The sequence below is a fragment of the Acinonyx jubatus genome, chromosome D1, assembly GCF_027475565.1.
Source record: "Acinonyx jubatus isolate Ajub_Pintada_27869175 chromosome D1, VMU_Ajub_asm_v1.0, whole genome shotgun sequence".
NCBI lineage: Eukaryota > Metazoa > Chordata > Mammalia > Carnivora > Felidae > Acinonyx > Acinonyx jubatus.
This window is the reverse complement of record NC_069390.1, coordinates 50383606-50408477: the sequence shown is the minus strand read 5'-3', so window position 1 is coordinate 50408477 and position 24872 is coordinate 50383606. Positions and strand designations below refer to the sequence as shown.

At 36.8% G+C, this 24872-nt stretch overlaps 1 protein-coding gene and 1 pseudogene across 1 annotated transcript in view; one reads left to right on the top strand and one right to left on the bottom strand.

Moving 5' to 3' along the window:
• The window catches only part of NLRP14 (NLR family pyrin domain containing 14), a 283814-nt gene that overhangs the window by 185270 nt on the left and 73672 nt on the right, over nucleotides 1-24872 (top strand). The window lies entirely within an intron of this gene.
• LOC106986503 (MICOS complex subunit MIC10-like) lies at nucleotides 16487-16793 on the bottom strand (annotated as a pseudogene).

Here is a 24872-nt window from a genome sequence, read left to right as displayed (position 1 = left end):
GTCAGTGGACGGGCCAGCCTTAAATAAGCAAGCACATAAAGTATTCATCAATAGGAGAGAAAAAGGAGAATGAATACAAGTGCAGATTGGAGATATGTATGCAACAATCTTGTCCCCAATGACTGTCACATAGTAAGTGATTAATTACTAATGTTTGTTGCCTCATTCGATCATAGTACATTGCCTCCAGCTACAACAAGGCTTGCAGGCTATGTAGTATAACATGTCTTTAAAAGGAGGAAGATAAAATACTTAGTCTCTGTGGACTAAGACTTTAAGCTCATCAATTCACTAGTATATTAATTCAGTAAACATTTACTGAGTGTCTATGAGGTGCTCCAAATTATGTCTTAGATTCAATTAAATAAATGCAATAAATATTTTATAAGAAATAATAGACAAAGTATTTTAGTGGGTACAGTAAAGGACCAAGGATGTATCCTACATAAAAAAGATTAAATTCATACATGAATTCTAAAACAAGCCTGTGTTGTGTGGTGTAAATATATAAAATAAATCAATAATAAAAATGATTATAGCGGAACTAAATTTATTGTATATAATTTGGAGAATTTTAGGCATAGGATAATCATCACTTACAAGTCTGCATTTTATTTTTCCATAATTCATGGAGAATCTAGTTCTATCCAATTTGGGAATAAGAACTACTAAAGGAATCCAGGAGCAGAAGAACATTTAATACCAGTTGTTGTTTTCTAATTCTTATCCTACTGGACTTTTCTTTAGCATATTTCCTTTTTAGGAAATATTACTCTGTTTTTGAAGCTCTCCCACTTGGTGTCTCTAATCACATCATATTTTGGATCTTCTCTATCATTGACCTCTATTTTGAAAGAACAAAAGGTCTTCCTCTGCCCTCCCATATTATTTTGGTGTTTCTCCCAAATCTGGCCTTTCTTGGCCTCTTTTCTTTTCATGGTGTTTCTGGGTAATCATATCTATGCAATTACAGTTTCAAGTATCACCTGTGTGCATACAAATAATAGCTGTGTCTTCCCCTTTGTACACATCTTGTGCTCTAGAGGTGTACATCCCAACCAAACACTTGAAATCTCCTGGGTATCTCAAATTCATCACCTAAAACTCAACATATTTACCTCCTTGAAACCAACGAGTTACCCAAGTCCCTCCCCTCTCTCCCTACTACATCTGCTCAGACATCCAGTTCTATCAGTTCTTATTTTAAACATTCATTGTCCCTGCCAATTCCTTAGTTTAGTAATTGCTATTGCTGGCGTCTTCTATTTTGTTTCCCTATTTCTAATTCTTTTCCCCTTTAATCAGAACTATTTTTCCAAGATCCTGATCTGAGCAGCTTAAATTCCTTCTTAAAATTCTGCAACTGCATCTATCCTAAGGATGCAGTGTAATAGTTAACAGAAACACAAATGCCATGTATGAAGATGTAAATCATGTATTATAGGAGTGAAAAATGTAAATGACATAAATTTTCAACAATAAGGGAATGAGTAAGTTGATTATAATGTATAATTCAATGGAATATCCAGCTTCCAATAGTAATAATTTTCCAGGAAACCAGAGCAGACTGAATCTAAGGGATGCTTACTGGAGCTGGTGCAAATTTATGTTCTCATTTTTTTCGACAACCCTACACAGACTTCTGACTTAATCCTCCCAAGAAAATTGTTTCATGCTCATGGAGTTCCCATGCAATTTCAGTAGATCTCAAAACTCTGCAAATCTTATCCCAATTAAACTGTAAGCAGTTTCATAAAGGCAATCACCAATACTTTTGTGCCTGTGCTCTTTTCTTCATCCCTGATTTTTGTCTCTTGTACCCAAATTTTATATTCAATTCTAGTCTCATTGAATTTTAACAAATTAGGACAGATCCTCTGGCTTTCTTCAGACTTCATGCTCTCACCTGGGCTTTATGCATGACTTTGATTTTGGTGCCCCCCCCCCATACTTTTTTGAGATTTTCTCACTCCAGTCCCTGGTCTTATAATGTAGTAAATCTTCAGAACTTATACGTGGAGTTCTGAGTTCCCAGTCTTCCATTACTCATTCAAGGCAACTGATGAAAAATGGTCACTGTGCCACCCCTGCAAAAGGGAATGCAGCACAATTATATGAGGACAATAACTTAACAGCCAGGAAACTGCTGTCCTTACACAACTGACAACTATGAAGTTTGAGTTCCTGGTAGGGTATTCACAGGAATTGTGAGAAAAGGTATTCCTTGACCCAGTCTCCTTCCTAAGACTGATTTAAAGTGAATGGGATGGAAGGAGGGCAACAAATGTTCATAAGAAATGCCCAGACTTTCTCTTGCATAAGCAACCTACAGTTTGTAGGGAACCTTGAAAGAGAGGCTATTCTTACTGTTTGCTTATCTAAGAATAAATAATAAGTGGGTGGTCTGCACCCAAGTAGGAAGGAGCCCCTTTTCATGAGATGCACAGGATTCTGGGACACAAAGTATCATGTAGTTAGCATCCTAAAATGTATATAGGATATACATTTTCCGTCTCTCCTGTATCTCCCATGTATGCTCTATTCAGGAAGTACTGAATGTGGATAAAAATTCACATTTCTCTCTGAGAAGGTAAAGAAAAAAGTGGGAGGCTTCTTATAACTCAGCGTTTATCTTGTTGGTTTAACATCTAGAAATAAGCCTCTTCCTCTTGTGGGTTGAGGAAAGACCTTTTTTCATGGCTATAGCTCTTAATACCACATGGGGGAAGGAAGGTGTGTTCTATTCACCAGTGTATCCCCAGAGTCCAGTGCAGCATCTAGCCCGTAAGTAGTCAATGGATATTTGTTGAATGAAGTTATGATGGCCTGTTTGCTCCGTGGCCTCTGTCCTATGCCAAGGATATCATTTCACGTGTGAAGGTTTTCACCTCTGCACAGAGATGAGTATATTCTTCCCTGAGTGTAGCATTTCCCATGTAGTGTTACTAAATTTAGCCAACTGATTCTCCATACTGCCAGGGTACCAATCATCTCTTCAGTCTGCTGTGATCAAGCTTGTTCTCACCAAGCTACCAGTGATCTCCTTGTGGCCAAATCAAACTATTTTATCAGACCTCTTTGCTGCACATTACTGTAATTCTTCTTGAAATCCTCACATGCCTTAACTACATCTGTGAACTTCATTTTCAAAAACATATGTCTCTAGTCCAGATCTATCTTCAGTCCCAGATATTCATTTAACTGTCCAAGAAGACTCTCAGATTCAGTGTGGCCAAAATTAGGTTTCTAATCATCACCTCAAAGAAAATTCTTTTCCTGTATTTGTCATTTTGGTTAATTAGCTGGATTGATCAAGTGATATGTGTTCCTCTTTTCTTCAATTGATTTCAAATTTCTGTAACCTACTTCAAGTTTTCTACTGGTTCCTTAATTTAAGTAAACTTTTTGACAGGCACCTGAGTGGTTCAGTTGGTTAAGCATCCTACTCTGGATTTTGGCCCAAACCATGATCTGAGGGTTCGTGAGTTTGAGCCCCACATCAGGCTTTGCGTGGACAGTGCAGAGCCTGTTTGGAATTCTCTCTCTCTGCCTCTTTCTAGGTCCCTCCCCTGCTCGCTCTCTCTCTCAAAATAATAAACTTTTAAATAAATAAATAAATAAATAAATAAATAAATAAATAAATAAATAAATAACATTTTGAAACTTCTTTTTTCTAGTGGTATTGAGAATTAAACAAAAATTATGTTTCTGCCCTCTCAATGATACAATGACAGTAGTGATGATGATGATGAGAGATGATGTTTATTAGGCACTTAACCATATGCTGAATACTTTTCTAAGCCCTTTATATGTTCTAATTTTATTATATGTGAAATGCTTTTCCAAGACTAATATTAAATACTAGTTTATTTATCCTTCACAACAACCTTATGAAGCAGATGCTATTATCAAGCTCATTATACTGAGGAAGAAACCAAGACACAAGAGGTTAAGTAATTTTCTCTTGATTATAACAGCTAGAAAGTGATGGAAGTAGCAGTTAGGCTTAAGGATCTGCACTCTTGAATTTATTCTTACATTGTTATTCATTTTTTCTTACATTATGTCCTTTCTATTTCAAGAAATCTTTCTTAACAATTCCCACATATTTCAGGACCATAGTACCAACTGTTATTTAGATTAAATCACCACTAGTTTCATTGATTGCTACTGTTTCTTGTATATTAAATTTTCACCATCTTGAGATCTTTATGCTAATGCAATTTTCATTTGGCTAGAGTACTTTTATGAGTATCTTTATTTTTCTTCAGAAAGGAAATATGGATGCGATACTTTCTAAGTCCTTGCATGTCTAAAAATTTCTTGCCATCATCAATGAATGAAACTCAGTTGGATATAGTAATGCATAATTACCATCTCTTTTTTTAAAAAAGATCCACAGATATTGCTCCATTGATACTGTATATACAGTATTATATATGAAGATACTGGTGCCAATCTGATTAATTTTTTTCTTGTTTTTTTAGGTAACTGCTCTTTTCTATGTGGGAGCTTTTAGGACGTTATCTTTTGATTCCAAAATGTGCCTGGGATATGTCTAAGTATATGTAGATTTTTTTTCAATAATCTTGGACAGTATTTGGTTTTTCAACTGAGAGAAATTTTCTTCCAGTTCGACTTTTATTGCCATCTCTTCTCCATCAGCTCTTTTCTCTCCTTTCACTTCTCTCATTATTCAGATTGGAGCACCTAGATTTGTCCTCTATGAGTTTTCTTCTAATTCTATTTTGGTCCTTATGCTCTGCATTCTGGGAGGAATGTTTGTTTCAATAATTAAACACTTTAATTCAGTGTTAGTAGCATACATTCTTCTGTTCATTGCCTCTGTTGAAATTTTTTATTTTGGCAAATATAATTTTTACATTGAAAAACACTTTTTTGAGAGAGAGAGAGAGAGAGAGAGCGTGCAAGCAGTGAAGGGGCAAGGGGAGAAAGGAGAGAAAGAGAATCTTTTTTTTTTTTTATGAAATTTATTGTCAAATTGGTTTCCATACAACACCCAGTGCTCATCCCAAAAGGTGCCCTCCTCAATACCCATCACCCACCCTCCCCACCCTCCCACCCCCCATCAACCCTCAGTTTGTTCTCAGTTTTTGTTTTTTTTGTTTTTTTGAGAGAGAAAGAGAATCTTAAGCAGGCTCCATACTCAGTGCAGAGCCCAGTGCAGGGCTTGATCCCATGACCCTGGGATCATGACCTGAGCCAAAATCAAGAGTTGGACTCTCAGCCTACTAAGCCACCCAGGCATCCTGAAAAACACTTTTTTATTGTCAAATTGCTCTTTAGTATGGCAGCCTGCTGAGTTTTATCAATCCAATATCCCATTACAGAGAATAGGGTTTAGAATTCTTTAGTCTTCTATTTTCCACATTAACTCTTTTTTTAAAAAAATGTTGGCCTAGTTGCCTTGAGTACTTAGTTTAATACTGTATTTTGAAGTGCTACTTTTATTTTCTCTATGATTTTCTTCCCTCTTGAATAGCTACAGAGTTGGGTTTTTTTTCCCCACTGTGGTAGAATCCTTCAAATCCTATGTAATTCTGGCAACTGTAGATGTAGAGTAGCAGCAGTTGATTTTATTTCCTAAAAGACCATAGATGAGAAGTTGGCAGGCCTACTCATGCAAGGCAATAGATGCACAGGTCTTCCCTCAGGTGAGTCTCTTAAATGACTAGAAGACCCCTTGATCATATAGGTGACTGTGGCAATTCCATCCCATCGCCCTATTATTTCCTTGGGAGGCTATAAAGAATGGAGGTGCCAGAAATATGACTGCGAAGCAGGACCTTTAATCTAGGCGGACATCTAAGGGTAGTTTGGGGTCATTTTGGCCTTATCTATTTCCAGGAAAGTAGAGTAGCTACAGTCAGGCAGCATGGACCTCAGTAAGCCAAGAGAGCTGCCACCTAGCCAGCCTCCACTTGTATGCAGTGACTAATTGTAGACAGTTGACAGTTAAACCGATTGTAGACCATTGTAGACAATTTAAATCCATTTTTTCTTTGAACATATTTTATGAACCTAAAGTTGCAGGTATGTTGGTTTGACCCCCTCTGTTTTCCAATGATAATAATTTTTTCATGTTTTCCCTTCACCATTTTTTGGGTTGTCTTAGTTGCAAATTGAATTTAGATTCTTATCTTCTCAGAATCCACTTTATTTTTCCTAACTTTAATTTTGAAGTGATAGAGGTACATTTCTTCATCTCTAAGAACTGTCTCCTTTTATCTCCACCCTTCTAATTGTATGGGCTACAGAATGCTCAGGTAAAACTCACCAACTACTCCTCACCCATATAGTTCTTCTCCTTGGACAATGTGGTTAGATGAGAAGTGCTGTGGACTCAAAACCTACTTCTGAAAAATAGTCTCCATATGTGGGAAGGATGGTCCAAATGAATCAGCATAAGCAAGACATGGTGGTATGAGGAGCATGAAAAATTTTGGAAATGACAGAAGATCTGGTGTGTCTGAAGTTGAGTGTGGCAAGAGATAAGGCTAGGGAGTTGGGCAAGGGCCAGGTCTTGGGGTTTCTTTTAATGCCATGACAAAGAATTTGAACATTATCCAGAAGGCAATCAGAAGTTGAAGGCTTTTAAGGAAGGGAGCAATAAGATTAGATGTGTGCTTTAAGCATATCATTCTATTAGCACTGTGAAAAATGAATTGGAGGAGGGGAGAATGGAGTGAGGAAACCCATTAGGAAGCTCTTAAAGAGGTTTAGGTGAGAATTTATGAGGCTTCTACTAGGACCATACAATAAGAAGAATAGTGGAGAGATTTAAAAGCTACTTAGCAAGGAGAATAAACAGACTTGGTGTTTGATTATACTTGGAATAAGAAGAAGCCAGAGCTTAGGATGGCTTGGTGATGTGTATGTCTGGTGATACAGTACTTGAGATAGGGAATATAAGAAGCGAATTGGGTTTAGGGAAAAAGAAGATATATTGTGTATAATTTATCTAAGACATTTAAATGTAAATGTCCAAGTATATCTAATATGTACACCACACATCACACATACAAAGCAAAATTTCTCAGTAAGGATATATGAGCTAGATTTGTAGATATGGAACATCAATAGCATATGGCCGATGTGTATAGAAAGAATATAATAGTAAATACAATTTCTGGGTTATTAGTGTGATCTAGATACTATATTGGTGTCTTGGGGATAAACAGAAAGAGAAGTCTAGAATCTCAGTTATTAGAGCCAGAAGTAAACAGAATGTGAATAGAATGTGAGATAAAGAAAAACATGAAGGAGGAAGAGAAGGAAGTTTCAAAGTGTAGAATGAGTTCATATTCTAGAGACATAAATTGAGTTGAGGAGTAAAAAGTGTCCTTTGATTTTGATAATTAGGAAGTCATTGAAACTCTAATTAAAGGGAAGGACAGATGAGATACGGAAGTATTCTAGTCTCTTTCCTTAGAATTGCATTTAACTTTAATCAGTCACCTTTCAAACAGGTTCTAGAGGAAGTATTTGAGATTAGAAGGAAGACTCTGGCAAGAAAATAGTGGTTGTGGTTGCTTGTTGTTGGAGGTGAATGGAGCCCACTTCCTAGAGAGGAACAAACAAATCCTGCTCTCATAGAACAAGTTGAGGGAAATGAACAAAGTCACATCAGTGTTGCAAGAAGCCTACTATACTTCTTCATAAGAAGGGATGGGCTTGTGGAGGATGATGTGAAGGGAAGAAGGGTGAATATTCTGCATGCTGAGGCCCATCATCTAGATCTATCTTCCAGGAGCGAGGCACTCATTCTTCCAGTTGTCAGGAAAGTTGACTGCTGTTTGCTCATGTCTGAATCCTTCCACAGAAATTGTCCTCGTCCAAGGTTCCTTGCTTCCTCCCCAGAGGCAACCTGTATTCAATGACTTGTTGATGCAGGGATATCAGAATCCATCCCCCTTGCCTCAATTCAGGATATCTGTGAAGAGCCATCTCAGTTTCAGAGTTCCCATGAGATTCGCTGAAACCTCAATGCAAACACATACCACGTTAACATCTCTCTTAGCAGAATCCAGTTTTTTCTACTTGTTTACAGGTATTATTCTCAATGACACTCTTCAATAAACCTCCTACATCAAATCTTGGTTGCAAAGATTGTTCCTGGAGAACCCCACACTCACCCCATCACCTCCTGAAGAAAAACCATCCTAATACTGTGGAACTGTCTGCACATTGGGATGGACCTGTTGAGAAGGTGTGGCACTGCAGATGGAAAGCCTATTCATGACACGAGGTAGTCCCTAGAGGAGAGAGGAAGGGCAGAGAAGAGCAGTTTTGTCTTTTGTTTGTTTAAGAGAGGTACTTTAGTATATTTATATTGTAGATGAAAGAGACCAGTGGAGAGAGCACATTTGTGAATCCAGGGGAAAGAAGAAATAATTAATGGATGGGCACCTTGCTTGAAAAGACCCTATCTCACTCAGTCTCTGTAAGTTATTCTCCAATAGTCTCATCTCCACACTCAGAAAGCAAGAACTCTTATCCTGCATCTTCGTTTATTTATTTGTTTTTTGAGGGAGGGCGGAGCAAGCCAGGGAGGAGCATAGAGGGAGAGAGAATCTGAAGCAGGCTCCGCCCTTTCAGCACAGAGCCTGACAACAAGAGTCAAACTCAAAAACTGTGAGATCATGACCTGAGCTGAAACCAAGAAGTCAGATGCTAAATGGACTGACCCGCCCAGGCACCCCCTGCATCTTTGGAATTAGAGTTTCCATCTCCAAACCCCTCAACTGAAGGTTGAGTCCCCTCAAACTGAAGGTTAGTGATATTTGATAAGACTTCCAGTGCTTTCTCAACCCATTTCTAAATGGTTTGGTCACTCCTGCTCTCAGCTGCTGGGGGTCATCATGAGACTGACAAGTTTCGATCTCTTTGAGAGATCTATTTATGACTGTGCTTTCTGCTTACAGCTCTCCTGATGGTCTGGTTAGTTTTGCAGTGGTCATCCTTCCCCTTGAATCAAAACCCAAAGGTTAATAAGTCCCTTCACATTTCACAGCTAATATAAACTATAATTATGATGAACCAAAACTGGGAGTTCAAGTGAACGTTCCAACCACCGGAGGAACTGTGTGCTCAGGAGCTGTCAAGCGATAAGGCTTCGCTGCAATTAGAAATCTCTCCTGGATGTTGACCCCTCCCTCTGAGTTTAAGTGGAGAATAAATTGGATGAAAGGAAAGGACAGGACATGCAAGAGGAAGAAAAAAATTTTAAAGGATCTCTGACAAATCACAGCTCAAAGGTTGAATTTGTTTTTTTGTTTGGTTTTTAAAATTTTGTTTTTGGGTTTTTTTAAACTGCTTTGGGGGATGAAAGCAAATTTCCCTGGTAAGAAATGATTGCTTTACAGGGCTGGCTTGGGGGCTATTAACAAGACATGACCTGAGTGCAATGCTCCCCACAGGTCATAAAGATGACTGTATATGGGAGCTGATCACAGGAAAAGTGATTGAGGCTATTATTAACGCATTACTCAATTACTTATTAATTACTTTAAAATGGATAGAAATGAGGCAATTAGGAGTTCACAATTCTAATTGGTATTTGAAATCACAGAGGGTGAATTGATGAGCGCCAGCTGCTCTGACATTTTGCGTGGTAAGCAGCTACTGGGGAAGAGACTATAGAGCGATACTCTGTAATCTCTCTTTTCACAGCACGGCCACACTCAGGGAGGACAGATATTTCCCCCTGGAGAAAAAAAAAAAAGTACTCATACTTCCATTTGACTAGACAGCCGTGAAGTCAGGATCTGGCTACAGCATGCAACCCAAATAGAAAGGAGGAGGAAAGCTGTGCATTTGTCCTTCCCACTGTGGACACAGGAACGAGATCTGCACCCAGGAAATGTGGAATGAATGTGAGCATAGCTGAGTTCAAAATTAAACTCTGGGGACAAGTGGGTTATTAGCCTGCCAGGCACAATATAAATACCAATACTAAAGCCTATTGAGTCTTCTTGCTTGTTGAGAGTAGGTGGGCTAACCACTCAAGACACACTCCATTCCTGATTCAGGTCTTCAGAAGGTATTTGGTATCTTTCAGTCATGAGTCTGTTACTTCTGTGATAAGAAGTCTAGATGCTCAAGGAAGTGGCCTTCTTCCATGGATTTTCCAGAGGTTTTTTTCCCCAAGGAGATATATTTATGATGTTAAATATGTGCTAATATAGTTATGTATACCTTTCTGTTATCCTCATAGGCTTCTTTAATCACATCCTTTGAAACAGGTCACAGCTACGGAGAGTTAGTTTTCTCATGTTTGTAACTGAGTCAGAATGGTAACAGTCTTTCCTAAAAAGTCTGCAATTTTCTTTTTTTTTTAACGTTTATTTTATTTTTGAGACAGAGAGAGAGAGAGAGAGAGAGCATGAACAGGGGAGGGTCAGAGAAAGAGGGAGACACAGAATCTGAAACAGGCTCCAGGCTCTGAGCAGTCAGCACAGAGCCCGATGCGGGACTCGAACTCACGGACCGCGATCATGACTTGATCCAAAGTCAGACGCTTAACCGACTGAGCCACCCAGGCGCCCCTGCAATTTTCTTTACCAAAAAAGACTTTAATTTTCCTAAGAAAATAGGAAATGTGGAAAAAAGCATGTCAGAAAGGAGGGGAAGAGGGCACAAGAGGTAGAGAAGAATGAAAGAGGGAATAAAGAGCCAAATGAAGAAGCATAAGGGAGTGAGAAAGTGTGATTTTCAGGTGTATAAAAGCAGGGACATCTCCTTGTCCCTTTCTGTGATGGTTAATTTTATGTGTCAACTTGACCAGGCCATAGGGTGCCCAGACATTTGGTCAAACATTACTCTGGGTGTGTCTGGGAGAGTGTTTCAGGATTATTGCCATCTGAATTGTTAGACTGAGTAGAGCAGGTTGCTCTGGTGCTCCTGAATAGCTGAAGGCCGAAGAAGGGACTCCCCCTGCTTGATTCTACTGAGCTGGTCTTGTCCAGCCTGCAGACTCAGATGGAAACACTAGCTCTTGGGTCTTGAGTCTGTTGGCTTTCAGAGTGGAACTTACATCATTGGTTTTCTTGGTTCTCAGAACTTCAGACTCAGACTGGAACTACACATCAGCTCTCCTGGGTCTCCACCTTGCTGACTGCAGATGTTGGGACTTCTCAGCCTCCATAATTATGTGATCCAATTCCTAAATATATTATTATGTTATATATATTATTATATATATTATGTTATATATTATATTATATTATATTATATTATATTATATTATATTATATTATATTAACTAGTTATCCAGAGAAACAGAACCAATAGGATATATATACATACATTCCATTGTAAAGAAGCATGTCAGAATATATATATCCTATTGGTTCTGTTTCCATGGGTAACCTTGACTAATACACCATCCCAAGCTTTTCCTTCTCTGTGTACTTAAGATTTTGTCTCATATCTACTTCTAGGCTACTTCATGCTTAAGACTTCTCTATTGTCATCTAGCTCCTCAAATCTACTTTCATCAGTGCCTTTGGGGTGTCTACTTTCTTTGCTCTGGGGCCATCACCTACAGGTTTGGACCTGCCATCCTCCATCATGTTGATCCTGCCACCACCATGCTGGCCTCAATAAAAGGATGATTCAGAGAAGGCCATTTTTCTTTTTTTTTTTTAAGTTTTTATTTAAATTCCAGTTAACATACAGTGTAATATCAGTTTCAGGTGTATAATATAGTGATTCAACACTTCCATACAGTACCCGGTGCTCATCATGACAAGTGCACTCCTTAGTCCCCATCACCTATTTCACCCATACCCCTGCCCACCTCCCTTCTGGTAAACATCAGTTTGTTCTCTGTAGTTAAGAGTCTGTTTCTTGGTTTTTCCGCCTTTTTACCTCCTGTGGTAATTTTTTTTTGTTTCCTAAATTCGACATATGAGTGAAATCCTTATTTGTCTTTCTCTAACTGACTTCGCTTAACATAATACTCTCTAGCTCTATCTACATCATTGCAAATAGCATGATTTCATGCTTTTGTATGGCTGAGTAATATTCCATTATATCTCACACACACACACACACACACACACACACACACACACACACACCACATCTTCTTCATGCATTCATCAGTTGATAGACATTTGGGCTATTTCCATAATTTGGCTATTGTAGGTAATGCTGCTAAAAACACTGAGGTGCATATATCCTAGAAGGTCATTTTTCTTTAAAGTTCCATTTTAATTGTTCATAGAACCACTAATGGAAAGATGTTACATGTAAGTTTAGGGATAAATAGAATTTCTAGTGGATTTGTGGTACCAATTAGTTTTGCTACCCAGCATCTCTTCCTTTTGTCTGGTAATAGTACCCTACTTCCATTTGGGAAACTGCCCCATTCCTGTTGCATTTTGTTTTGGAAGAGTATCATCACAGTGCCCATACCTCATGACAACAGTAAGTGGTCAAAGGGATAGACACCTGGCCCAAACAAGGATATCACAACTCATTCTTGGGATTGATATATCGACACTGAGAAAAAGTGTCTATCTTTCCACCAGAGTTGCTAAACCAAGAGAGTGTAAACTTGGAGCTGCTGGCAATCACCTCCCTAAATTCAGAAAAAGTCCATTTCTAGTAGGAGAAAATGAGACCAACACAGACAATAGTAGAATTGAAAATTGAAGAGGAATATGAAGGGGAGGAGGAGGAAGAGGGATCTAATGTTTAAGTACCTGGGTCTAACCATGCCTGAAGGAGCCATTAACCCCTGGACTTCCCAGGTATATGAACCAATGGGCTTCAGTTTTCATTTAAGATAGTTTGACTTGAGGTTTCTGTTATTTCCAAATTTCTAAAGCACATAACCCACAGAATTCTGATTAATATCAAACATTTAATATAATCAAAAACATTCTGATTAATACTAAAAGTGGTACAGAGGTTGGGGTGTTGTTGTGATTGTAGAGCTAGCAAAGCGCTTGGGCATTGGATAGTGAGGCCTCTTGTTGAGAAGCTGATGAATTTGGTTGAGTGGTTGTAAAGCAGCTGGTTAAACTGTCTATAGGGTCTTTAGAGTCAGACTCTGTCTACTATAAAACTAGGACTTCAAGGGACTTGGTGCAAAAATGTAAGGGTAGTGAAGCATTTTTGGTATTTCTAGTGCCCTTCATAAACATTCTGCAATTCAAAAAGTATAAGCTTTGCTTCAAGATGGCCCATCCAAAAACAGTCAAATAGCATAAATAAGACAGCATGTGACTTTGTTAAGAGCTACCCTTTTGCCCTAGAACCAGTAATCCAAAGGTAAAGGGAGGTGGAGGAGGGTGTCATATAACCACAAATCTTTCAAAAAACTTATCTGTCTCTATAAAGTCAATAAAGTGGCAAAAAGTGGGAAATACAATTTGGATCTGAGATACTTAGGGTACCCTGTGAAATTTATGCTTCTTTCCTTAAGATAGAAGAGAGATTGTTTTTTTCTAAGGAATGGAAAGATCCTTGGGATCTCTTGCCTAAGAGATTGTGCTATTTTTCTAAGAAAATTTAAAGATACGGAAAAACAAGAAGAATAATATAACAAATACCTAATCTCCCACAACCCAGAATTAATGGTGGTTAATTGCTTACAGACATAAGTAATCTATATATTGTTCAAATTTTTTATTCACTCTAGAGTATTTCATAACATGATTGTCAACCGAACAAGTTTGTCTGTTCCCTTTGTAATAGAGATTTAGGTGGTCAGATTTATAGTATCGCAAACAATAGATTGATTGCTGTCATATGTTTTGTGGTACATACATGTAAGAATTTTTTTCTAGTTCGTACATCTAGATGTGGACTGCTGGATCACAAAGTTTGCCTAGCTACTATCAACTGCTTTCCGAAGTTATGCCAACTTATGTTCTTACCAGTAATACATAATTATTCCATTTTCCCAAAAGTTTGCAAACAATCAACATTGTAAGACTTTTTTTTTAATTTTTTTTAACGTTTTATTTATTTTTGAGACAGAGAGAGACAGAGCATGAACGGGGGAGGGTCAGAGAGAGGGAGACACAGAATCTGAAACAGGCTCCAGGCTCTGAGCTGTCAGCACAGAGCCCAACGTGGGGCTTGAACTCACGGAGCGCGAGATCATGACCTGAGCCAAAGTCGGCCACTCAACCAACTGAGCCACCCAGGTGCCCCAAGACTTTTTAATATATGCCTATTTGATGAAGGAAAAACGGCACTGTGATGTTGCTTTTATTTTACAAAACTAAATAAAGTTGAACATCTTTTTGCATATTTATAACCCAATTCAGATTTCTTCTATGAATTTTATTACCTGTGACTGTTTTTCTATTTTTTTTCTTCTTGAATTGTGGGAGATCTTTATATATTTTGCATATGAATCCTTTGTTTGGGTAGTATTTGTAGAATATAGGCTTTGACTCAATCTGTTTGAATTCTGGTTTATCACTAAGCAGTAAGTTACTTATCTGTTCTGTGCTTCAGTTTTCTTATCTGTAAACTAGAGAGGATGGTAGTTCCTCTCTCATGGTGCTATCTGGAGGGTTGAATTTAATAGCTAGAAAAAGGATTTAGAGTGCTCAATAACTTGTCAGAACGTGGAGGAGAGTAAACATGAGAAAAACACAAGAGCTCACATTCTTTTTTTTTTTAAGTTTTTGTTTATTTTGAGAGACGGAGAGAGCGTGCACACACATGTGGAGAATGGGCAGAGAGAGACAGAGGCAGAGAATCTCAAGCAGGCCTCGATCTCATTAACTGTGAGATCATGACATGAGCCGAAATCAGGAGTTGGACCCTTAACCGACTGAGCCACCCAGCCCTCCCCCCCCCACAAAGAGTTCATATTCTTTTCAATTCTTTCACAGCAGCAGAAACAAATCAGCCATTAGTAGGTCCATAAATTATCCTGGTTCACATTTTATAATATTGTTGCTGGTTTCTTTTCGCATGCCTCTTCTTTTCCTATTCCCATTTTGTGTGCCATTCAAGCTTCTACACATGTGCAAACTTAACACAAATAGAATATGCTTATGAGAATTTATGAGATGATCTTTCCTTTGGCTCCCAAAGCTTCTTGAAAATTCCTTGCTCACAGTACTATAATATTTTCTATGCCTCTGCTCAACCCAGTAAGGAGGTTAAGACTGTAGACTGGCCCATTCATCTTAATATCCCCAGTGGCTAGGATCATCACTGCCATTTGGGAGGGATTCTCTAAGTGTTAAATGACTGCCTGACAGAAGGTGTTTCTAACTGGAGGAAACATAATGATTTAAAATTCTGGTCCTGCCAATCAGTAAGTAAAAGGGCAGTAGCTTTACCGAAGGTTAATTTTGGAATCATTTATTAAATAGATTTTGCATTAATTGTTAAGGGTTTCTTGGGAAATCTAGCACACATATATTATGTGTACCCAGCACCTATGCACTAATGCATCCTGCACATACACACACACACATATACTATATTATAGAAATACCAGCAAGATCTTGGGGGGAAGTATAGCTGGCTGTAGCTCTTCCTGGAGCTCATCTTACTGTTTATTTAAAAGGAAACAATTCATTCTTTTTGAGCTTCAGCAGAGAACTCTGCTAAACTGAGCTCCTGGGCTGGTAACACATCAGAGAGAAAGGAAGGTGTCATTTGGCAATTTGGCTGCTGCTGATGACACAGTGATCTTTCAGAAAAAAAATTTAGCTTCAGGGAAGGCTGCCTATTAGAGCAAAAGGATAGCAAGTTAAGAGAATTGGTTCCTAGATTTTCTTTGCAGGAAAGCAAGCTTTTTTTTTCTTTTTTTTCTTGCTGGGTATGAAAAAATGCAACCTATTTATTCTGAGTGAGATAATACTAAGAAAGGAGAGGCTGAAAACCAGATATACAAATCTTGAGAATCAAGTCAATGGGGAAAGGAATCATGCCCTTTGTATGTACACTGAGGACCTGACCCAGTGCCTAGCACCAATAGTCCCTTGGTAAATATTTGTTAAATAAGTGTATGAATGAATGAATGTCTCCTAGTTTTAGAAGTATGCCCTTATTCTTCTCCTCCAAACTCTTTAATTATTATAAAAATATAATATTCCATGTTTTCGAAATTACAAAAAAATAAAGAGAATAAAAGAAAACACATTCATAATGGACTCATAAAGATAAAATTAGATGTTGACTATTTTCCTGCATCATTTGTACGCATGCACATGTGTCGGTATTTGGGGTTTCTTTTGTGGGGGGAGCTGCCTATTTTTAATATATTTCTTTCGAGACCACCTCCTTGAAATTTCTAGGGACAAAATACAAAACAAGAAACAGACTTCCTTTCAAATACATAAACAGCATGCTAGAGTTTTTGAAAGCATTACTGATTACAGTGTTACAGAAAAATGTTTGCTTACTCCGGGACACTTCAGGATTCCTGAAGAACAAACGTGATTTCTCTTTTCCTCCCGCTGGGTTGTTCTCAGGTGTTAAGTCACTGCTCCTGCTCTCTGACAGATTTTCCATGTAGAAGATGGGGAGCCTGGAAATCATGCTGACAGTTGGAGTGAGGCCATTCTCCATTCCATGCCAGAACCAAAGGCTATTGGCCACATTCTTCTTTTAAAGCAGGGAAGTGAGAAAACAAGGCCTAATCCAAAACCAATACCTGTCTTCATGACCACATCTGCCACACACTGGTCCCACTTCCTGCCGAGCTCAGAATCTGACATGTTCCCCGTATGTGTGGCCGTTTGTACGTGTATGTGCACAGATGCACACAAATGTGTGGTCATGGTATATAAACAGTTTTCATTCTAATTTTTATTTGCCTTGTGAATATTTTTGAATGTTATTAGTTTATTTAAGAATATGATTTATAATTGCTGGATAATTAAACTTTTAAAATAGCACCTATTTTAATAACATGAATTGCAGTTAATAAGGTTACTAAAGTCAAAGGATATCAATATATAACTACTTTGGTATACTTTTTCAAAATTATTTTCCAGTAAGGATTTTAATGTTATTGCATATAACCCTTACTAACTGAGTCTTATAGCTTTTTAATATTTTTTTCAAATTCAGAATCAGGAAAATATTGTTTCATTTTTTTAATGTTTATTTATTTTTTGAGAGACAGAGAGAGAGAGACCGAGCATGAGTGGGGGAGGGTCAGAGAGAGAGAGGGAGACACAGAATCCAAAGCAGTCTCCAGATTCTGAGCTGTCAGCACAGAGCCAATGCGGGGCTCGAACCATGAGATCATGACCTGAGCCAGAGTCAGCTGCTTAACCAGCTGAGCCACCCAGGCACCCCAATATTGTTTCATTTTAACCAACATTTTTTTCATAACTAAAAGATCAAAATTTTTTCATCTTTTTTGTTGCTTATGTCTCTTTTAGTGAATTATCTGTCCATGTCCTTTATTCATGAGTATCTATTTATCTAGCAATGTATTTCTTCTTGATTTAACAGTAATTTCATTGTGCTTATTTATTTTTTATGTTTTTATTAAAATTCCAGTTTAGCATTTTGTGTAATATTGGTTTCACTAATATTAGAATAGAGTTTAGTGATTCATCACTTACATACAACACCCAGTGCTCATCACAAGTGCCCTCCTTAATCCCCATCGCCTATTTTACCCATCCCTCTACTGTCTCCCCTCTGGTAACCATCAGTTTGTTCTCTATAGTTAAGAGTCTGTTTCCTGGTTTTCCTCTCTCTTTTTCCCCCCTATGTTTGTTTGTTTTGTTTTTTAAATTCCACATATGAGTGAAATCATATGGTATTTGCCTTTCTCTGCCTGACTTGTTTCACTTAGCATAATACTCTCTAGCTCCATCCACATCACTGTAAATGGGAAGATTTCATTCTTTTTGATGGCTGAGTAGTATTCCGTTATAGATAAACCACATCTTCTTTATCCATTCATCAGTTGATGGACACTTGGACTCTTTACACGATTTGGCTATTGTAGATAGTGCTGCTATAAACATTGGGGTGCATGTTTACCTCAAATTAGTATTTTTGTATTCTTGGAGTAAATACCTAATAGTGCAATTGCTGGGTTATAAGGTTTTTAACATTTTGAAGAACCTCCATACTATTTTCCAGAGAGGCTGCACCAGTTTGCACTCCCACCAACAATGTGAGTGGGTTCCCCTTTCTCCACGTCTTCACCAATACCTGTTGTTTCTCGTGTTGTTAATTTTAGCCCTTCTGACAGGTGTGAGGTGATATCTCATTGTAGTTTTGATTTATACTTTCCTGATGATGAATGATGTTGAGCATCTTTTAATGTGTCTATTGGTCATATTTTCTTGGGGAAAATGTCTATTTGTGCCTTCTGCCCATTTTTTAGTTGGATTAATTATCTTTTGGATGTTCAGTTTTATAAATTCTTCAGAGATTTTGGATATTAACCCTTTGTCGGATACATCATTTACAAATATCTTCTCCCATTCCATAGGTTGCCTTTTAGTTTTGTTGCTTATTTCCTTCGCTGTGCAGAAGCTTTTTATTTTCATGAATTCCCAATTGTTTATTTTTGCTTTTATTTCCCTTGCCTCAGGAGACATATCTAGTAAGAAGTTGCTATGGCCAAAGTCAAAGAGGTTGCTGCCTGTGTTCTCCTCTAGGATTTTTATGGTTTCCTGTCTAACATGTAGGTTTGTCATCCATTTTGAATTTATTTTTGTGTATGGTGGAAGAAAGTAGTCCAGTTTCATTTTTCTGCATGTTGCTGTCCAGAATTTGCAACACCATTTGTTGAAGAGACTGACTTTTTTCCATTGGATATTCTTTCCTACTTTGTCGAAGATCAGTTAACCATAGAGCTGTGGGTTCATTTCTGGGTTTTCCATTCTGTTCTGTTGATCTATGTGTCTGATTTTTGTGCCAGTACCATATTGTCTTGATCACTACAGCTTTTGTAATGTAATTTGAAGTCTGGAATTGTGATACCTCTGGCTTTGCTTATCTTTTTTTAAGGTGTCTTTGGCTATTCAGGGTCTTCTGTGGTTCCATACCAATTTTAGGATTGTTTGTTCTAGCTCTGTGAAAAATGCTGTTGGTATTTGGTATATGGATTGCATTGAATGTGTAGATTGCTTTGGGTAATATAGACATTTTAACAATATATATTCTTTCAGTCCATGGGCATGAAATGGTTTTCCATTTCTTTGTGTTATCTTTAATTTCTTTGATCAGTGTTTTATAGTTTTCAGAGTACAGACCTTTTACCTCTTTGGTTAGGTTTATTCCCAGGTATTTAATGGTTTTTGGTCCAATTGTAAATGGGATTGATTTCTTGATTTCTCTTTCTGCTGTTAATCACTGGTATATAGAAATGCAACAGATTTCTGTACATAGATTTTGTATCCTATGACTTTACTGAATTAATGTATCAGTTCTAGCAGTTTTTTGGTGGAGTCTTTTGGGTTTTCTATATATATAGCATCCTGTCATCTGCAAATAGTGAAAGTTTGGCTTCTTCCTTGCCAATTTAGATGCCTTTTATTTCCTTTTGTTGTCTGATTGCTGAGGCTAGGACTTCCAATACTATGTTAAATAACAGTAGTGAGAGTGGACATCCCTGTCTTGTTCCTGATCATAGAAGTAAAGCTCTCAGTTTTTCTCCTTTAAGGATCATATTAGCTGTTGGATTTTCACATAGGGCCTTTATTATGTTGAAGCATGTTCCCTCTAACTCTACTTTGTTTGTTAACCAATTTCTGTATGTTGGTTTATGTCCTGCAACTTTGCCGAATTCATGTATCAGTTCTAGCAAGTTTTTGGTGGAGTCTTTTCAGTTTTCTATACAGAGCATCATGTCATCTGCAAATAGTGAAAATTTTACTTCTTCCTTGACAATTTGGATGCCTTTTATTTCTTTTTGTTGTCTGATTACTGTGGCTAGGACTTCTAGTGCTATGTTGAATAGCAGTGGTGAGAGTGGACATCCCTGTTGTGCTCCTGACCTTAGGGGAAATGCTCTCAGTTTTTTCCCATTGAGGATGATATTAGCTGTGGGTCTTTTGTATATGGCCTTTATGATATTTGGTATGTTCCTTCTATCCCTCATTTCTCTTTTTTTAAATTTTTTTAATGTTTATTTTTGAGAGAGACAGAGACAGAGTGTGAGCAGGAGAGGGGCAGAGAGAAAGGGAGACAGAATCCGGAGCAGCCTCCAGGCTCTGAGTAAGCTGTCAGCCCAGATCCTGATATGGGGCTTGAACTCACAAACTGTGAGATCATGACCTGAGCTGAAGTCGGATGCTCAACCAACTGAGCCACCCAGGCACCCCTATCCCTACTTTCTTGAGGGTTTTTATTAAGAAAGGATGCTGTACTTTGTCAAATGCTTTTTTGCATCTATTGAAATGATCATATGGTTCTTATCCTTTCTTCTGTTAATGTGATATGTCACATTGATTGATTTGTGAATATTGTACTGTCCTTCCAGACCAGGAATAAATCCCACTTGATAGTGGTGAATGATTCTTTTAATGTACTGTTGACTTTGGTTTGCTGGTATTTTATTGAGAATTTTTGCATCCATGTTCATCAGGGATATTGGCCTGTAGTTTTCTTTTTTAGTGGAGTCTTTATCTGGTTTTGGTGTCAGGGTAATGCTGGCCTCATAGAATGAATTTAGAAGTTTCCCTTCCTTTTCTGTATTTTGCAAAGAATAGGTATTAACTCTTTTTTAATTTATTTTTTAAAACAATTTTTTCAGATTTTATTTTTTAGTATTCTCTACACCCAACTTGGGGCTCAAACCTACAACACCGAGATCAAGAGTTGCATGCTTTACTCACTGAACCAGCCAGGCACCCCTTCTCTTCTTTAAATGTTTGTTAATATTTGCCTGTGAAGCCATCTGGCCCTGGATTTTTGTTTTCGGGAGATTTTTGATTACTGATTCAAATTTCTTTTTTTTTTTTTTTAATGTTTATTTCTTTTGAGACTCAGACAGACAGAGAAAGAATCTTGAGCAGACTCCTTGCTGTCAGTGCAGAGCCAGACATGGGACTCGATCCTACAAACCGTGAGGTCATGACCTGACCCAAGATCATGAGCTGACCCAAAATCAAGAGTCAGATACTTAACCAACTGAGCCACCCAGGTGCCCACTGATTCAATTTCTTTGCTGGTTATCAGTCTGTTCAAGTTTTCTACTTCTTCCTGTTTCAGTTTTGGTAGTTTATATGTTTCTAGGAATTTTTCCATTCCTTCTAGGTTGTCAAATTTGTTGACATATAGTTTTTCATAATATTCTCTTATAATTGTTCATATTTCTGTGGTGTTGGTTATTTGTCCTCTTTTATTTGTGATTTTATTTATTTGGGTCCTTTCTCTTTTCTTTTTAGAAAGTCTGGCTAGAGGTTTAACAATTTTAATGACTTTTTTCAAAGAACCAGCTTCTGGTTTCATTGATCTGTTCTATTGTTTTTTAGTTTCTGTATCACTCATTTCTGCTTAATATTTATTATTTTCTTCCTTTTGCTGGCTTTAAGCTTTGTTCTTTTTCCAGCTCCTTTAGGTGTAAGGTTAGGTTGTTTATTTGAGATTTTTCTTGCTTCTCCCAGTAGGCCTGTATTGTCACATACTTCCTTCTTAGGCCCACTTTTGCTGTATCCCAAAGGTTTTGGACTGTGTATTTTGATTTTCACTTGTTTACGTGTATTTTTAAACTTCTTCTTTGATTTCCAGGTTGACCCATTCATTGTTTAGTAACATGTTTAACCTCCATGCAATTGTGGTCTTTCTAAATTAAAAAAAAAATTAATCTTTATTTATTTTTGAGACAGAGACAGAGCATGAATGGGGGAGGGTCAGAGAGAGAGGGAGATACAGAATCTGAAGCAGGCTCCAGGCTCTGAGCTGTCGGCACAGAGCCCGACGCGGGGCTTGAACTCATGAACCGTGAGATCATGACCTGAGCCAAAGTCGGAGGCTCAACTGACTGAGCCACCCAGGCGCTCCTCTAAATTTTTTCATACAGTTAACTTCAAGTTTAATAGTGTTGTTGTCAGAAAAGATGCATAGTATGATCTCACTTATTTTGTACTTGTTGAGGCCTGATTTGTGACCTAGCATGTGATCTATTCTGGAGAATGTCCCATGTGCACTTGAAAATAATGTGTATTCTACTATTTTAGTATGAAATGTTCTGAATATATCTGTTAAGTCCATCTGGTCCAGTGTGTCATTCAAAGCCATTGTCTCCTTGTTGATTTTCTGCTTAGATGATTTATCTGTCCATTGATGTAACTGGGGTGTTTAAGTCCCCTGCTATTATTATATTATTATCAATGTGTTCCTTTATGTTTGTTTCATTGTTTTATATATTTGGGTGCTCTCATGTTGGGTGCATAAATATTTACAACTGTTAGATCTTCCTGTTGGATTGTCCCCTTTATTATGATATAGTGCCCTTCATCATCTCTTGTTACAGTCTTTGGTTTAAAGTCTAGCTTTTCAGATATAAGTATTACTACTCTGGCCTTCCATTGACATCCATTTGTATGATAAATGTTTCTCCATCTCCTCATTTTCAATCTGCAGGTGTCTTTAGGTCTGAAATGAATCTCCTGTAGGCAGCATATAGATGGGTCTTATTTTTTTTGTGCATTCTGACACCCTATGTCTTTTGACTGAAGCATTTAGTCCTTTTACATTCAGGGTGATTATTGATAGATATGTATTTAATGCCATTTTATTACTTGTTTTGTCATTTCTGGAGATCTTCTGTTTCTTTCTTGTCTTTGTTACTTTGGCCTGTCCTTTCCACTTGATTTGACAGTAATTTAAAAAATATTTTAAGAAGACTAAGACTTTGTCTATAAATAATTTTCCAAGTTGTCAAATTTCTTTTAATTTTATTTAATGGTAATTTATATGTATATGGTAATATACATGTTTTAGATTTTTAAGAAATTAAGTATACTGTTTTTCCTTTGTGTTTTTTTTATTTTTTGCTTTGTGATTTCTTCTATGTCTTTCATTCTTAGAAAACATTTCCCCTTCCTGGAGTCTGCAAAATACTCATTTATAGTTTATTCTAGTTTAATTTAGTTTACTTTTGTTGAGTTTTATTTTGTCTTAATTTTAAGCACATTACTAAGTCATTTCAATCTAGCTTTATTTTTTGCCAAATACCTAACCAGTTGTTCCAGCATCATTTACTGAATACTCCTCAATTTATATACTGATTTACAATGGCATTTAACTATATTTTAAATTCCTACATAGAAGAGTGTTGGTTTCTAAAATATTTATATTGCTCCATTGATCAAACTCAGTTCTTGCCCTAGAGACACAGCATCTTGATAACTGAAAGGTTATTGTAGGCTTTATTATCTGATAAGAAAAATCTCTGTTTATTACCCTTTCGGTCTTGTTTTATTTTATCTTTTTGAAACTTTTTCACTATTCAAAACTATATACTTTTAAAATGAGCTATATGATCACTTTGTCACTTAAAAATTGGAAAAACTCAGATTTTTATTGGAATCACATTAAACTTTTAAATTATTTGAGAAGAATTAAATAATCACCTTTATAATTTTTAATATTCCCATTCAGGAACATGGTTTATCTCTCCATTTATTCTCCTATTATGTCTCTCTGTTTTCTAATTTTCTTCATATTGATGGCGCACAATTCTCTAAATTGCTTTTCACAGCTCTCTTATTACTGTTCTTTTAAATGTGCTTAATTATTTTAGATGACATAGAATAAAATAGTCTTACCATCATAATTTTGACTAGATTACTACTGGTGAAAAGAAGCACCTATTAAGATTTTATATGTACGTTTGCATCTGAACATCTTCCTAACTTCTCTAATTAATTTGAATATTTTTGTTAAAATTTCTTGAGTCTTCTAGAACAAATCAGTAATTTGTAAAATAACTTTTCCTTACTTTAATAGTGGTACCTGTCTCCCTTTAGCTCTTTTATTGTTTTGCAAATTTACAAAGTAATGTTAAATAATGATATTAGGGTTTTGTTGTTGTTGTTCCTGAATTTCAAAGGAAATATTTCTGTTGTTTCAGCATTCAGAATGTTGCCTCTAGATTTTTATATTCATTGTTAAGGACATTTTCTCCCTTGCTTACTTTCCAAGACTTTTTCTCAGGAATAGATACAAAATTTTATGGGATCATTTTAGGACAACTGTGGGAGTAATCATGCTGCTTTTCTTCTTTGACCTATTACTGATGGGCAATATTAATAAATTTGTTAGTTAGAAGTGAACTTATATTCTAAGAATAAAGTCTGCATACCATTCTGGGCATATAATTCTTCTAATATATTACTATATTATTTTCATTGTTTTATTCCAGATTTGACATGTACCTCTAAACTGTCATTTTGGAAATTGTAACCTGGCCACCTCCTTCCCCATACTCTGGATGCCTTTTATCAGGTGTTTCCCTTTTTAAAAATAATAATAATAATAATAGGACCATCTAACACATTATGTAATTAGAATGAAAACTCCATAAGAGCAGAGGTCTCTGTTTTATTTATATGATGCATTTAAGATCTTATAAATGTACCTGACACACAATTGGTATTTAGTGGAGTTTAAATTAATATTTCTTAAATAAATTAATGAATTATCTATTTTATTGAAATTTACATTCTTCTTCAATCATTTTATACTACAAATTACACATTCTTTGATTTTTTATTTTGAGTCTTGACCTGTTTAGGTACAATAAGACATAGAATTACATATATTATGCACATATTTTCTTTCCGTTGCCATCAGGAATGGAAAAATAGCTGAAGACAAAAATCCTTCTCATACACTTTTTTCCATTAAAATTGTCACATATTGTTCCATTACTTCCTGGTCCTTAA